Raw genomic sequence first — 16,589 nt, 5'->3', positions numbered from 1 at the left:
TTTGGGAGAATGGCATTGAAACATGTAAAATATCATGTATGAAACGAGTTGCCAGTCCAGGTTCGATGCACGATACTGGATGCTTGGGGCTGGTGCACTGGGACGACCCAGAGGGATGGAATGGGGAGGGAGGAGGGAGGAGGGTTCAGGATGGGGAACACGTGTATACCTGTGGCGGATTCATTTTGATATTTGACAAAACTAATACAGTTATGTAAAGTTTAAAAATAAAATAAAATTAAAAAAAAATAATGATGAGAACTTCTCAAATCTGGGGAGAGATCTGGGCATCTAAGTTTATGAATCTCATAAGTCCCCCCCAAAAGACTCAATCTGGAAAGATATTCTCCAAGACATATTGTAATAAGAATGTCTGAAATCAAAGACAAGAGAAAAACCTTGAAAGAAGAAAGAGGGAAAATAATCTTCCCATGAAGGGAACACCCATAAGGCTAGCAGTTGGGGTTTCTCAGCAGAAAACTTGCAGGCCAGGAGAGACTGGGAAGCTATATTTAAAGTGCTAAAGAAAAACACTGCCAAATAAGAATACTCTACCCAGAAAAGTCATTCCTCAGAGATGAAGAAGAGATAAAGCCCTTCCCAGACAGACAAAAACTGCAGGCGTATACCCCACGACTAGACCTGCCCTGCAAGAAACACAAAAGGGAGTTTTTCAATCTGAAACAACAGGATGCTAATTAGTAACATGACAACTTATGAAAAAGCATAAAACTCACTGTAGAGGTAAGAATATAGTCAAATTCAGAAGCCTAATACTGTAACGGGGCTCCACTGGTGGCTCACCAAACAAGAATGTGCTTACTAATGCAGGAGATATGGGTTCAACCTCTGGGTCGGGAAGATCCCATGGAGAAGGACATGGCAACCCACTCCAGTATCCTTGCCTGGAAAAGCCCATGGACAGAGGAGTCTAGTGGACTGCAGTCCATACGGTTGCAAAAGCACTGGACACGACTTTGTGACTAACCACCACCACCACCAAATACTGTAGTACTGGTGCACAAATCACTTTAAACTCTAGTATAGAAGTTAAAAGGCAAACATATCAGAGATATGAAAATCTACTCTAATTTTTCGATGGATTCAGTCCAGTTCAGTTCAGTTGCTGAGTCGTGTCTGACTCTTTGCGACTGCATGAATCACAGCACGCCAGGCCTCCTTGTCCATCACCAACTCCCGGAGTTCACCCAGACTCACGTCCATCGAGTCAGTGATGCCATCCAGCCATCTCATCCTCTGTCGTCCCTTTCTCCTCCTGCCCCCAATCCCTCCCGGCATCAGAGTCTTTTCCAATGAGTCCACTCTTCGCATGAGGTGGCCAAAGTACTGGAGTTTCAGCTTCAGCATCATTCCTTCCAAAGAAATCCCAGGGCTGATCTCCTTCAGAATGGACTGGTTGGATCTCCTTGCAGTCCAAGGGACTCTCAAGAGTCTTCTCCAACATCACAGTTCAAAAGCATCAATTCTTCGGCGCTCAGCCTTCCTCACAGTCCAACTCTCACATCCATACATGGCCACAGGAAAAACCATAGCCTTGACTAGACGGACCTTTGTTGGCAAAGTAATGTCTCTGCTTTTGAATATGCTATCTAGGTTGGTCATAACTTTCCTTCCAAGGAGTAAGAGTCTTTTAATTTCATGGCTGCAGCCACCATCTGCAGTGATTTTGGAGCCCCCAAAAATAAACTCTGACACTACACCACCATATATGAAAGATGTAAACTGTGACATCAATAACATAAAATGTTGGCTGGGGGAGGTGGGTGTGGGGGAGAAGTTGAAGCATAGTGTTTTTGTATGTGATTCAAGTTAACTTGCTAGAGACTTAAAATTGATTCTTACACCTATGCGATGTCTATCAAGAGGCTCTTTAGTTCCTCTTCACTTTCTGCCATTACAGTTGTATCACCTGCATATCTGAGGTTGTTGATATTTCCCCCAGCAATCTTGATTCCAGCTTGTGATTCACCCAGCCCGGCTTTTTGCATGATGCAATCTACATATAAGCTAAATAAGCAGAGTGACAATATACAATCTTTTCACACTCCTCTCCTAATTTTGAACCAGTGAGTTGCTCCATGTTCAGTTCTAACTGTTGCTCCTTGACCCCACATACAGGTTTCTCAGGAGACAGGTAAGACGATCTGGTACTCCATCCCTTTAAAAATGTTCCACAGTTTGCTGTGATCCATACACTTTAGGGTATGCAATGAAGCAGAAGTAGATTTTTTTTTCTGGAATTCCCTTGCTTTCTGCATGATCCAACAAATGTTGGCCATCTGATCTCTGGATCCTCTGCCTCTTTGAAACCCAGTTTGTACATCTGGAAGTTCTTGGTGGAAGCCTAAGTTTGAAGGATTTTGAGCATAACCTTGCTAGAAAGTGAAATGAGCTCAATTGTATGGCAGTTTAAACATGCTTTGGCATTCCCCTTCCTTGGGATTGGAATGGAAAGTGACCTTTTCCAGTCTTGTAGAGACTACGGAGTTTTCCCAAGTTGCTGACCTATTGAGTGCAGTGCTTTAACAGCACCATCTTTTAGGATTTTAATTAGCTCCAAGCTGGAATTCTGTCACCTCCACTAGCTTTGTTCGTAGTAATGCCCACTTGGCTAAAATCCACTTGACTGCACATTCCAGGATGTCGGGCTCTAGGTGAGTGCCCACACCATCGTGGTTTTCCAGGTCATTAAGACCTTTTCTGCATAGTTCTTCTGTGTATTCTTGCCTCCTCTTCTTAATCGCCTCTGCTTCTGTTAGGTCCTTACCGTTTCTGTCTTTTATCATGCCCACCCTTGTTGAAATGGCCCCTGGATATCTCCATTTTTCCTGAAGCGATCTCTAGTCTTTCCTATTCTATCGTTTTCCTCTATTTCATTGCATTGTTCATTTAAGAAGGCCTTCATCTCTCTCTTTGCTCTTCTCTGGAAATCTGCATTCAGTTAGGTATAACTTTCCCTTTCTCCCTTCCTGTTCACTTCTCTTCATTCCTCAGCTATTTGTAAAGCCTCCTCAGACAACCACTTTGCCATTTTTCTTTTTCTTTGGGATGGTTTTGGTCACTGCCTCCTATAATATGAATGCTACAAACTTCTGTCCCTAGTTCTTCAGGCACTCTACCTACCAAACCCAATCCCTTGAATCTATCACACATATGCACCCATGCATGCACAAATGGACATACACACATCTCTTCTTGTGAGAGCACCTCACAACTGCAACTAGCTGTAGAACAACCATCAACAGGAGGATGCTGAACCCACCAGAAGAGATACTCCACATCCAAAGACAAAGAAGAAGCCACACCAAGATGGTGGAGGGGTGCAACCTTGAGTTAAAGCAAATCTGATACCCACCCGGTCGGTGACTCACAAACTGGAAAACAGTAATACCAAAGAAATTCTCACACTGTTGTCAAGGTTGTGAGCCCCACATCCAGCTTCCTAGCCTGGGGGTCCTGCAAAGGGCCTAGGAATCCCCAGGGAATCTGAGTCTGAAGGCCAGCAGGATTTGATTGCCATACTTCAACAGGACTGGGGAAAACAGACTCTACTCTTGGAGCACACATACAAAATCCTGTGTGCACTAGGACCAGGAAAAGAGCAGTGACCCCAGAGGAGACTGAACCAGACCTACCTGCTAATGTTGGAGGGTCTCCTGCAGAGGTATGGGTCAGCATTGGCTCACCACCAGGACTGAAGCCCTGGCAGCAGCAGTCCTGGCAGTGCCCCTTGACAGAAGCCCCCTTGGAGGTCACCATCAGCCCTACCATAGAGCCTGTAGACTCCAGGGCTGGGTCACCTCAGGACAAACAACCAAAAGGGAGGGAGCACAGCTCCACCCATCAGCACAACAGAGAACTGAATTAAAGTTTTACTGAGTATGGCCCTGTCCACTAGATCAGCATCCTGTTTTTTCCCATTCAAGTCGCTCCCATCAGGAAGTTGAGAGTACTTTGGAGAGCAAGGAGATCAAACCAGTCAATCCTAAAGGAAATCAACCCTGAGTATTCATTGGAAGGACTGATGCTGAAGCTGAAGTTCCAATACTTTGGCCACCTGATCTGAAGAGCCGACTCATTGGAAAAGACCCTGATGCTGGGAGAGATTGAGGGCAGGAGGAGAAGGGGACGACAGAGGATGAGATGATTGGATGGTATCACCGACTCAATGGACATGAGTTTGAGCAAACTGCAGGAGACGGTGAAAGACTGAAGCCTGGCATGCTGCAGTCCATGGGGTCGCAAAGAGTTGGACATGACTGAGGGACTGAACAACAGCAATTTAGCCTCATGCACCAGAGGGAAAACAGAGGAAACAAGAAGAACTACAGTCCCACAGGCTCATGAAGGAAAACCGCAATCACAGAAAGTTAATCAAAATGAAAAGGCAAAGAATTATATCCCAGGTGAAGGTACAAGACAAAACCGCAAGAAAAACAACTAACTGGAGTGGAGATAGCCAACCTTCCAGAAAAAGAATTCAGGATAATGTTAGCGAGGATGACCCAGGATCTCAGAAAAAGAATTGAGAAGATGCAAGAAATGTTTGTGGGCTTCCCTGGTGGCTCAGACAGTAAAGCGTCTGCCTGCAATGCGAGAGACCCGGGTTTGATTCCTGGGTTGGGAAGATCCCCTGGAGAAGGAACTGGCAATCCACTTCAGCACTCTTGCCTGGAAAATCCCATAGACGAGGAGCCTGATAGGCTACAGTCCATGGGGTCGCAAAGAGTCGGACACGACTGAGCAACTTCACTTTCACTTTTCACTTTCAAGAAATGTTTACCAAAGACCTAAAAGAACTAAAGAACAAAACAGCAGAAGAACCATACACTGGAAGGAATCAAAAGCAGAATAGCTGAGGCAGAACGGAGAAGTGACCTGGAAGACAAAATGGTGGAAATGACTGCTGCAAAACGGAGTAAAGAAAAACGAATGAGAAGAAATGAAGACAGCCTAAGAGACCTCTGGGAAAACATTAAATGCACCAATATTCATAATATAAGGGTTTCAGATGGAGAAGAGACGGAAAGGACCTGAGAAACTATTTGAAGAGATAATAGTTGAAAACTTTCCTAGTATGGGAAAGGAAATAGTCAACCAAGTCAACAAAGCACAGAGAGTTCCAGGAAGGATAAACCCAAGGAGAAACACAACAAGACACATAGTAATCAAACTGACAGAATTTAAAGACAAAGATAAAATACTAAAAGCAACAAGGGAAAAATGACAAACAACATACAAGCAAACTCCCATCAGGCTATCAGCTGATGTCTCAACAGAAATTGTACAAGCCAGAAGGGATTGGCATGATATATTTAAAGTGATGAAACGGAAGAACCTACAACCAAGAATACTCTACCCAGCAAGACTCTCCTTCAGATTTGATGGAGAAATCTAAAGCTTTACAGACAAGCAAAAGTTAGGAGAATTCACCACCACCAAACTAGATTTACAACAAACACTAAAGGAACTTCTTTCTCTATGCAAGAACAACACGAGAAGGAAAAGACCTGCATAAAATAAACTGCCATTAGGGTGGTGTCATCTGCATATCTGAGGTTATTGCTATTTCTCCCGGAAATCTTAATTCTGGCTTGAGCTTCATCCAACCCAGCATTTTGCATAATGTACTCTGCATAGAGTTTAAATAAGCTGGGTGACAGTATATAACCTTGATGTACTCCTTTCCCAATTTTAAACCAGTCTGTTGTTCTGTGTCAGGTCCCAGCTGTAGCCAGTTTCTCAAGAGGCAGGTTGTTGGGAAGCGTAGTGCAAAATAGCCATAAAAGGAGAAAGTCCTTGGGGAAATGGCGAAGGGCCAGAAATACCCGGCTTTGCACTGCGGACAGAAAAACATCTCCTGCCTTGGGTTATGCTCGGTGCCAAGAGTTAATAGGGATGTTACTTGTGAAAGCGGGTCGTGGGATAAGCCCATGAGTCATTTAGAGCGCGCTGTCCTTGAAATGTTTATACTGATTATGTGTTAACTCCGTATGCACTCTGCTGACCATATATTTAAGCTCTTTGTTCCTGCTTCTATAAAAAAGCTTGACTGCAGAAATAAACTTGTCAGTCCTTGCAAGAGACTGTCCAAGTGTCCTTCTTTCAGGTTCGTCACTTCCAAGTCCTGGGGAGAAAATCCCCAACACAGGTAAGGTGGTCTGGTATTCCCATCTCTTTCGGAATTTTCCCCAGTTTGTTGTGATCCACACAGTCAAAGGCTTTAGTGTAGTCAATGAAGCAGAAGTGTATGCATTTCTGGAATTCACTGGCTTTTTCTGTGATCCATCGGATGTTGGCAATTTGATCTCTGGTTCCTCTGCATTTTCAAAATCTAGCTTCTACATCTGGAAGTTGGGTATGGGATTAACAGAAGCAGAAAATATTAAGAAGAGGTGGAAAGAATACACAGAAAAACTATACAAAAAAAAATTCAATGACCCAGATATCAGTCAATGACCCATGGTGTTGTGGTCACTCACCTAGAGCCCGATACCCTGGACTGTGAAGTCAGGTGGGCCTTAGGAAGCATATGACCAACAAAGCTAGTGGAGGTGATGGAATTCCAGCTGAGCTATTTCAAATCCTAAAAGATGATGCTGTGAAACTCCTACAGTCAATAGGCAACGTGGATGGACCTAGAGCATATGATATCACTTGACTTCACAATCCTGGATGTCTGGCTCTAGGTGAGTGACCACACCATCATGACTATCTGGACCATCAAGAGCTTTTTATATAGTTCTTCTGTTTATACTTGGGAACTCTCCTTAATCTCTCCTGCTTCTGTTAGGTCCTTACCATTTCTGTCTTTTACTGTGCTCGTCATTGCATGAAACTTTCCCTTCATACCTTTAATTTTCTTGGAGAGATCTCTAGTCTTTCCCATGCTATTGTTTTCCTCTATTTCTTTGCATCGTTTACTTAAGAAGGCTTTCTTATCTCTCCTTGCTATTCTCTGGAACTTTGCACTCAGTTGGGTGTATCTTTCACTGCCCCCCCACCCTGCTGCCTTTTGCTTCTCTTCTTTTCTCAACTATTTGTAAAGCCTCCTCAGACAATTTCTCTGCCTTCTTACATTTCTTTTTCCCTGGGATGAGTTTGGTCACTTCCTCTTTTACAGTGTTACAAACCTCCATCCATAGTTCTTCAGATACTCTGTCTACCAGATCTAATCTTTTAAATCTATTTGTAAACTCCACTGTATAACCATAAAGGATTTGGTTTAGGCCATACCTGAATGGCTTTGCAGTTTTCCCTACTTTCTTCCATTTAAGCCTGAATTTTACAAAAAGGAGCTCATGATCTGAGCCACAGTCAGCTCCAGGCCTTGTTTTTGCCAACTGTGTACAGCTGCTCTAATTTTGACTGCAAAGCATATAGTCGATCTGATTTCGGTTTTGATCATCTAGTGACGTCCATGCGTAGAGTCATCTCTTATGTTGTTGGAAGAGGGTGTTTGCTATTACCAGTGTGTTCTGACAAAATTCTGTTAGTCTTTGCCCTGCTTCATTTTGTATTCCAAGGCCAAACTTGTCTGTTACTCATGGTATCTCATGCCTTCCTACTTTTGCATTCTAGTCCCCTAGAATAGGACCAATAGGACATCTTTTTTGGGTGTTAGTCCTAGAAGGTCTCACAGGTCTCCATAGAACTGAGCAATTTCAGCTTCTTCAGCATTAGTCGACGGGGCATAGAATTGAATTACTGTGATGTTGAATGGTTTACCATGGAAATGAACCAAGATTATTCTGTTGTTTTGAGATTGCACTCAACTACGGCATTTCAGACTCTTTTGTTGATTAGGAAGGCTACTCCGTTTCTTCTAAGGGATTCTTGCCCACAGTAGTAGATGTAATGGTTATCTGAATTAAATTGGCCCACTTCCAACCATTTTAGTGCTCACTCTTGCCATCTCCTGCTTGACCACTTCCAATTTACCTTGATTCATGGGCCTAATATTCTAAATTCCTAGGCAATACTTTTCTTTACACCATCAGATTTTTTTTTTTTACTTTAACCACCAGACACATCTACAACTAAGTGTCATTTCCACTTTGGCTCAGTCTCTTCATTCTTTCTGGAGCTATTGTTCCCCTCATCCCCAGGAACATATTGGATGCCTTCGAACCTGGGGGGCTCTTCTTCCAGTGTCATATTGTTTTGCCTTTTCATATTCTTCATGGGGGCTCTCAAAGCAAGAATACTGGAGTGATTTGCTGTTGCCTCCTGCAGTGGACCACATTTTATCAGAACTCTCCACTAAGTCTCCACTATGACCCATCCATCTTGGATGCCCCTGTATGGCATGACTCATAGTTTCATTAAGTTATATCCATCTCTTTAAGTATTTTCCACAGTTTGTTGTGATCCACACAGTCAAATCTTTAGTGCAGCCAATGAAGTAGAAGTAGATATTTCTTTCTCAAAGTCCCTTGCTTTTTCCATGATCCAACAAATGTTGGCAATGTGATCTCTGGTTCTTCTGCCTCTTCAAAATCCAGCTTGGACGTCTGGACGTTCTGGGGTTCATATCCTGCTGAAACCTAGCTTGAACGATTTTGAGGGTTACCTTGCCAGCAAGTGAAATGAGCACAATTGTACAGTAGTTTGAACATTCTTTGGCATTGCCCTTCTTTGGGATTGGAATGAACCTCATCTTTTCCAATTCTGTGGCCACTGCTGAGTTTTCCAAATTTACTGACATATTTAGTCCAGCACTTTAACAGCATCATCTTTTAGAATTTTAAATAGCTCAGCTGGAAGTCCATCACTTGTTCATAGTAATGCTTCCTAAGGCCCACACACCACACTAAGTGACCTCACACTCCATGATGTCTGGCTCTAGGTTAGTGACCGCACCATCTTGGTTATCTGGGTCATTAAGACCTTCTTTTGTTTAGTTTGTCTGTGTTTTCTTGCCACCTCTTCCTAATCTCTTCTGCTTCTTTTAGGTCCTTACCGTTTCTGTCCTTTATCATGCCCATCCTTGCATGAAATGTTCCTTTGATATCTCCAATTTTCTTGAAGGGATCTCTAATCTTTGTCATTCTCTTGCTTTTCTCTATTTCTTTGCACATATACCATCTCCTTGGATTGAATGAATCAATATTGGGGAAATGACCATACTACCCAAAGCAATCTATAGATTCAAGGCATTCCTTATCAAATTAGCAATGGCAGTTTTCTAAGAATTATAATACTTTTTAGAAATGTGTATGGAAGCACAAAAGACCCTGAATAGACACAGGAATCTTAGGAAAGAAAATCGGAGCTGGAGAAATCAGGCCCCATAACTTCAGAGTCCAGGACAAAGCTACATTAATCAAAACAGCATGATGTTGGCCTCAAAACAGAAGTATAGACCAATGGAACAGGATAAAAAATCCAGAGATAAACCCATTCACCTCTGGTCACCTAATCTATGACAAATGGAGCAGGAGTTAACAATGAAGGAAATAATATCTCTTCAATAAATGGTGGTGGGGAATCTGGACACCTACATGTAAAAGAATGAAATAAGAACACTCCCTAACATGCTACACAAGGATAAAGTCAAAGTGGATTAAAGACTTACATGTATGACCAGATACTATAAAATTCTTAGAGAAAAACGTAGGCACGACACTCTCTGACATAAATTACAGCAAGATCTTTTTTGACCCACATCCTAGAGTAAAGAAAATCAAAATAAATTTTAATTGGTGATATCTGATTAAGCCTAAAAAAACCTTTGCATAGCAAAGGAAACCATAAGCAAAATGAAAAGACGTCCCTCAGAATGGGAGAAAATCCTTGCCACAAAGCTACCGAAAATGGATTAACCTCCAAAGTATACAAACATCTCCTACAACTGAGTACCCAGCACCCCCCCAAAATGGACGAAAGATCTAAATAGACCTTTCTTGAAGGAAAATATACAAATGGCAAAATACCACATGAAAAAGTGCTCAACATCACTAATTACTAGAGAAATGCAAATCAAAACTATAAAGTGTCACCTCACACTGGTCAGAATGGCTATTATCCAAAAATTTACAAACAATAAGTCCTACAGAGGGTGTGGAAGAAAGGGAATCCTTCAGCATAGTTGATGGGAATGCAAACTGGTGCAGTCACTGTTGGAACACAGTGTGGCGATTCCTCTAAAAACTGAAAATAGAACTACTGTATGATCTAGCAAATCCACTTGTGGGTATATATGGAAAGAAAAAAAAGTGAAATACTATTTTGAAAAGGTTCATGTACCCAAATGTTCATAGCCGCACTATTTACAATAGCCAAGGAATCAATGCAATCCAGGGGCCCATCAACAGATGATTGGAGAGGGTAGCCATGTTGTCAGTGTAGAAAGTCTCTGAGCTCACTGCCTCTTATGAGCACACCAAAATCACAACTATCTGCAGAACAACAATTAATGAAATGGACTGGAACCTTCCAGAAAATATCTTCTACAACAGGAGACAAAGAAGAAACCACAAGGGGATGCATAGGAGGGGTGAACTGGCAATATAATCAAATCCCATATGTCCCAGGTGGGCAACCCTCAAACTGGACGATAACAATATATTACAGAGTTTTCCCCACAGGAAAGAGAGTTCTGAGCCCCCCATCAGGCTCCCCAGCCCAGCGGTTCATCACTGGAAAGATGAGATTATTAAAAAAAAAAATCTGGCTTTGAAGGCCAGTGGTGCTTAATTACAGGACCCCACAGGACTGGGAGAAATAAAGACTTTACTCTTAAAAGGTGCACACAAAATATTATGCACATAGGGACCTAGGACAAAAGCAGTAATTTGGCAGGAGCCTAGGCCAGAACTACCTGCTTCTCTTGGGGAGTCTCCTGGAGAGGCAGGGTTCAGTTATGGCTCACACTTCAGACATGCACACTGATGACAGACATATTTAGGAACAGTAAACTACTTGAACACTGCTGCTGGTGGCTTCCACCTTGTCCTTGGTTCATTAGCTCCAAGACCTAGTCCCACCTGTAGCCTGTAGGCAACAGTGATGGTTCAGTTCAGTCCAGTTCAGTCGCTCAGTCGTGTCCGACTCTTTGCGACCCCATGAATCACAGCACGCCAGGCCTCCCTGTCCATCACCAACTCCCGGAGTTCACCCAGACTCACGTCCATCGAGTCAGTGATGCCATCCAGCCATCTCATCCTCTGTCGTCCCCTTCTCCTCCCGCCCCCAATCCCTCCCAGCATCAGAGTCTTTTCCAACGAGTCAACTCTTCGCATGAGGTGGCCAAAGTACTGGAGTTTCAGCTTTAGCATGGTTCACATCAGGCCAAAAAGCAAACTGAATGGGGACACAATACCTCATCAGCAGAGAGGATGTCTAAAGACTTCCATAGTGTCATCTAAACATGCCCCAAAGCATGGCCTTGCCCTCCACAGGGCTAAGACCCAGTTCCACTCATCAGTGGACAGGCATTGGCCCTTTGCTCCAGGAAGCCTGCACTAGCCTCTAGAGCATCCACACCCACAAAGGAGCAGACACCAGAAACAAGAAAATTACGATCCTGCAGACTGAGTCTGACAATAGTAGGCCAGACCATAACCTGGGGACAGCTGGGTCCTGGCTCTGTCCACTATCAGGCCAACGCAAAGTGTAGGACTTCCTGGACCCCAAATCCCACTCTGTCAGGACTCCCTCATCCAGCAAAGATTTGAAATGAGTTCTGAGATCCCTGGGCCTATAACCAGACTCCTGCCTGCCAGTAGTAGTCCAATACGGTCCTCAGGATATGACTTCACTTGCCCTTGGGTGGAAACAACCCTAAAGTCTTTGGGATCCTGATTCCTTTCACCAGCGAGTCAGCACTAGCCCCAGAGCCACCTTGGGCTCTACAGCCAAGCACTTGTGACCAAGTTCTGATGAATAGCAACCAGCACCATCTGCACAAAGCAGGCCCTCATAACCAACAGGACTTGGGGTCAAACAAGCCTACCAGACCATCTACGTAGTCAGCCTGCGACAACAGAAGGACATGTGCAGCCCCATTAGGGGGAACCCCTAGATCATAAAACACGAGTGCTGAGAGGGGAGTACATGGCTGAGACACATAAGATTTCTCCTACATAAGGCCACTTCTCCAAGATCAAGAAATGTAGCTACTTACCACATATATGAAAACACAAATGGCAACTTGGGCAAAATGAGGCAGCAGAAGAATATGTTCCAGATGAGGGAAAAATATAAAACCCCAGAAGAAGAACTAAGTGAAGTGGAGATAGGCAATCTACATGAAAAAGAGTTCATAGTAATGATAATAAGATAACAAAAGAATTCAGAAGAATGAATGCAAAGGATAAGAAGCCACAAGTTTTTAACAAAAGTTAGAAAACATAAAGAACAAAAGTGAAATAAAAAATAACTTAGGAATTTTTTACAGTAGGATTCATACCTACTGTAGGAATCAACAGTAGACTAAATGTTGCAGAATGGACCAGTGTGCTGGAAGACAGAGTACTGAAAATCACTACCGCTGGATGACGACAACAACAACAAAGAACGAAAAGAAATGAGGGCACTTTAATAGACCTCTGGACTAGTGCACTAATATTCACATTATGCAGGCCCCATAAGGAAAAGTGAGACAAAGGGCCTGAGGAAATAATTGAAGAGATAATAGCTGAAAACTTTCATAACATGAGGAAGCAAAAAGTCACCCAAGTCCAGGAGTTGCAGGAAGTCCCTTAGAGGATTATCCCAAAGGGAATAAATCACACCAAGACAAATTGTAATCAAAATGAAAAACATTAAAGATAAAGAGAAAATGTTAAAAGATGCAAGGGGAATGCAAGAAATAAGAAACCAGGAATCTCCCATAAGGCTATCACCTGATTTTTCAGCTGAAACTCTGCAAGCCAGACAAGAGTGGCCCTATACATTTAAACTGAGGAAAGAGAAAACCACCACCTAGAATACAACCGAGAATTACTCTCCTGAGCAGGGCTCTTGTTCAGATTTGATGGAGAAATCAAAAGCTTTATAGACTAAGCAAAACCTAAAAGAATTCACTGCCACTAAACCAGATTTACAACAAATGGTAAAGGAACGTCTCTAAGAAAAAAGAAAAGGCCACAACTGGAAACAATGAGGAAATGAAAAAGCTCACTGATAAAGACAAACATACTGTAAAGGTAGGCAATTATCCACACAAAGTTGGTAGGAAGGTTAAAAGGAATTAGAAAAAAAAAAAAAAAAGAGTATAATCTACTGTCATCCTAGTAAGCAGTTAAGGTATCCACAAAGCAGTTAGATGCAAAATATGACTTCAAAAACAGTCATGGTGAGGGGAGGAGAGTACAAATGCAGGGTTTCTAAAATGTGTTTAAAATTAAGAGATCAGCAAATTAAAACAATCATGTATATATATGGACTGATATAAAAAAGCCTCATGATAACTGGAAGCCAAAAATGTATAATAGATATAGACACAAAAAAGGAATAGAAACATAACACTAACTATAGTCATCAAACCAAAAGAGAAGTGAACAAAAGACAAAAAAGGAAAACAAATCCCAAACAAGTAACAAAATGGCGAGAAAAACACACTTATCTATAATTACCTTAGATATAAATGGATTAAATGCTCCAACCAAAGACAGAATGGCTGACTGGATCAGAAACAAGACCTGGATATATACTGCCTACAAGAAACTTACTTCAGATCTAGAGACACATACAGGCTGAAAGTGAGGTGATTGAAAAAGGTATTCCAACAAATGGAAAATTTTTAAAAATTAATTGGAGAAGCCATACTTATATCAGGCAATATGTACTTTAGACTGCTACAAGAGGCAAAGAAGGACACTACATAATGTTCAAAGCATGAATCCAACAAGAAGATATAACAATTGCAAATATATATACCCAAAAAGGAGCACCTAGGTATATGAGACAAATACTAACAGAAATAAAATGAAAAATCAATGCTAACACAATAATGCTAAGACACTCTAACACCCCACTTACATCAACCCCACATCATCCAGACAGAAAATGAATAAGAAAACACAGGCCTGAATTAACACATTACATATTAAATGCTCTTAATTTTATCTTATCATATATATATATATATGCTGTTAAGTCGCTTCAGTCGTGTTCGACTCTGTGCAGCCCCATAGACGGCAGCCCATCCGGCTCCCCCGTCCCTGGGATTCTCCAGGCAAGGCCACTGGAGTGGGTTGCCATTTCCTTCTCCAATGCATGAAAATGAAAAGTGAAAGTGAAGCCACTCAGTCCTGTCTGACTCTTAGCAACCCCATGGACTGCAGCCTACCGGGCTCCTCCATCCATGGGATTCTCCAGGCAAGAGTACTGCAGTGGGGTGCCATTGCTTTCATATATATATATATATATATATATATATATATATATAAACACACACACACATACACACACACACACACACACACACATAGAGAGAGAGCACGCACATTCCATCTGAAAGCAAGAGATTACACATTCTTTTTTGTATGAATATGAACCATTCTCTATAAGAGATCACAACCTAGGCCACAAGGAAGCCTCAGTAAATTTAAGAAAAATTTAATCATACAAACATCTTTTCTTACCACAGAGCTCTGAGACTAGAAATCAACTACCAAAACAAACAAGAAAACTGGAGAAAATACAACAGAATCACATGAAGGCTAAAAAATTCTGTTACAAAACACCCAATGGATCATTGAAGAGATTAAAGAGGGAACTAAAAAATATCTAGAGACAACTGAAAATGAAAACATGGCAATCCAAAATGTATGGGACAAAGCAGAAACAGTTCTATTATGGAAGTTTTTAGTGACACAAACTTACCTCAGGAGACAAAAAAAAAAAAATCTAATATAAACCACCAAACCTTACAGCTAAACCAACTAGAGAAAGAAGAGCAAACAAAACCCCAAAGATAGTAGAAAGAAAGAAATCCTAAAGATCAGAGCAGACATAAATGATCTAGAAGCTAAAAGAAGCCAGTAGAAACGGTCACTAGTGTTATCACTAAAAGCTGGTTCTTTGAAAACATAAATAAAATCGATAAACGTTGAGCCAGACACATGAAGAAAAAAAGGGAGAGGGCCCACATCAATAAAAGCAGAAATAGAAAAGAAGCTACAACCAAGACTACAAAATACAAAGGACGATAAGACACTACAATGAGCAACTATACACCAATAAAATGGACAACATAGAAGAGGAAGACAAAGTCTTAGAAAGGTACTATCTCCTCAGACTGAACCACGAAGAAATAGAAAATAAAAACACACCAGTTACCAATACTAAAATTGAATCAGAAATTTAAAACGCCCACAAATCAAGGACCCAGGCTTCAAAGGTGAATTCTACCAAGCATTTAGAGAAGACTTGATATTGATCCATCTGAAACCATTCCAAAAAACTGCAGAGGAAGGTATTCTCAACAAAATACTAGTCAAGCAAATTCAATAATGCATTAGATCATAAATCATGATCAATTAGGATTTGTCCTATGGGTGCCAGGAATTTTCATTATCCACACACACACACACAAAAAATCACAGTGATATACCACCCCAGTAACAAAATGAAGAGTAAGAGCCCTATGATCATCTCAGTATCGGCAGAAAAATCTTTGGACAAAATTCAACATCCATTTATGATAAATAGCCTCTCTAGAACATATATCAACAACACATTAAAAGAATTATACACCATGATCAAGTGGGATTTATTCCAGGGATGCACAGATTCTTCAATATATGGAAATCAATCAATGTGATACACCACATTAACAAATGGAAGAACAAATACCATATGATCACCTCAACAGATACAGAAAAATGTTCAACAAAATTCAACACCATTTATGATTAAAAACTCTCCAGAAAGTGAGCACAGAGGGAACCTACCTCAACAAAATAAGGGACATAAAAGACAAACCCACAGCAAACATCAGTCTCAACGGCAAAAAACTGAAAGCATTTTGTCTAAGACCAGGAACAAGACAGAGATGGCCACACTCGCCACTACCACTCAAAACAGTTTTGAAGTCTAGCCATGGCAATCAGAGAAGAAAAAGAAATAAAAGGAATCAAAAACGGGGGGAAAAAAGTGAAATTGTCATTGTTTGTAAATGAGATGATATTAACTATGGAAAATCATAAAGATGCTACCAGAACACTACCAGAGTTTATCACTGAATTTGGTAAATCTGCCAGATATAAAATGAATACACCAAAATTTCTTGCATTCTTATACACTAATGACGAATGATCAGAAAGAGAAATTACGGAAACGATCCCACTTTACATCACATTTAAAATATAATAAAAATACCTAAGAAGAAAACATACCTAAGGAGGCAAAAGACCCGTACTCAGAAAACTATAAGGATTGATAAACGAAATCAAAGATGACACAAAAAGGTGGAGAGATATACCATGTTCTTGGAGTGGATTAATCAATATTGGGAAAATGACTACACTACCCAAACTGACTAACAGATTCGATGCCATCTCTACCAAATTACAATGATATTTTTCATGGAAATAGAACAAAAATGTTTACAAATTGTT

This window comes from Bubalus kerabau, chromosome X (genome assembly GCF_029407905.1).
Source record: "Bubalus kerabau isolate K-KA32 ecotype Philippines breed swamp buffalo chromosome X, PCC_UOA_SB_1v2, whole genome shotgun sequence".
In the NCBI taxonomy this organism is placed as follows: Eukaryota; Metazoa; Chordata; class Mammalia; order Artiodactyla; family Bovidae; genus Bubalus; species Bubalus kerabau.
This window is presented reverse-complemented; position numbering follows the sequence as displayed.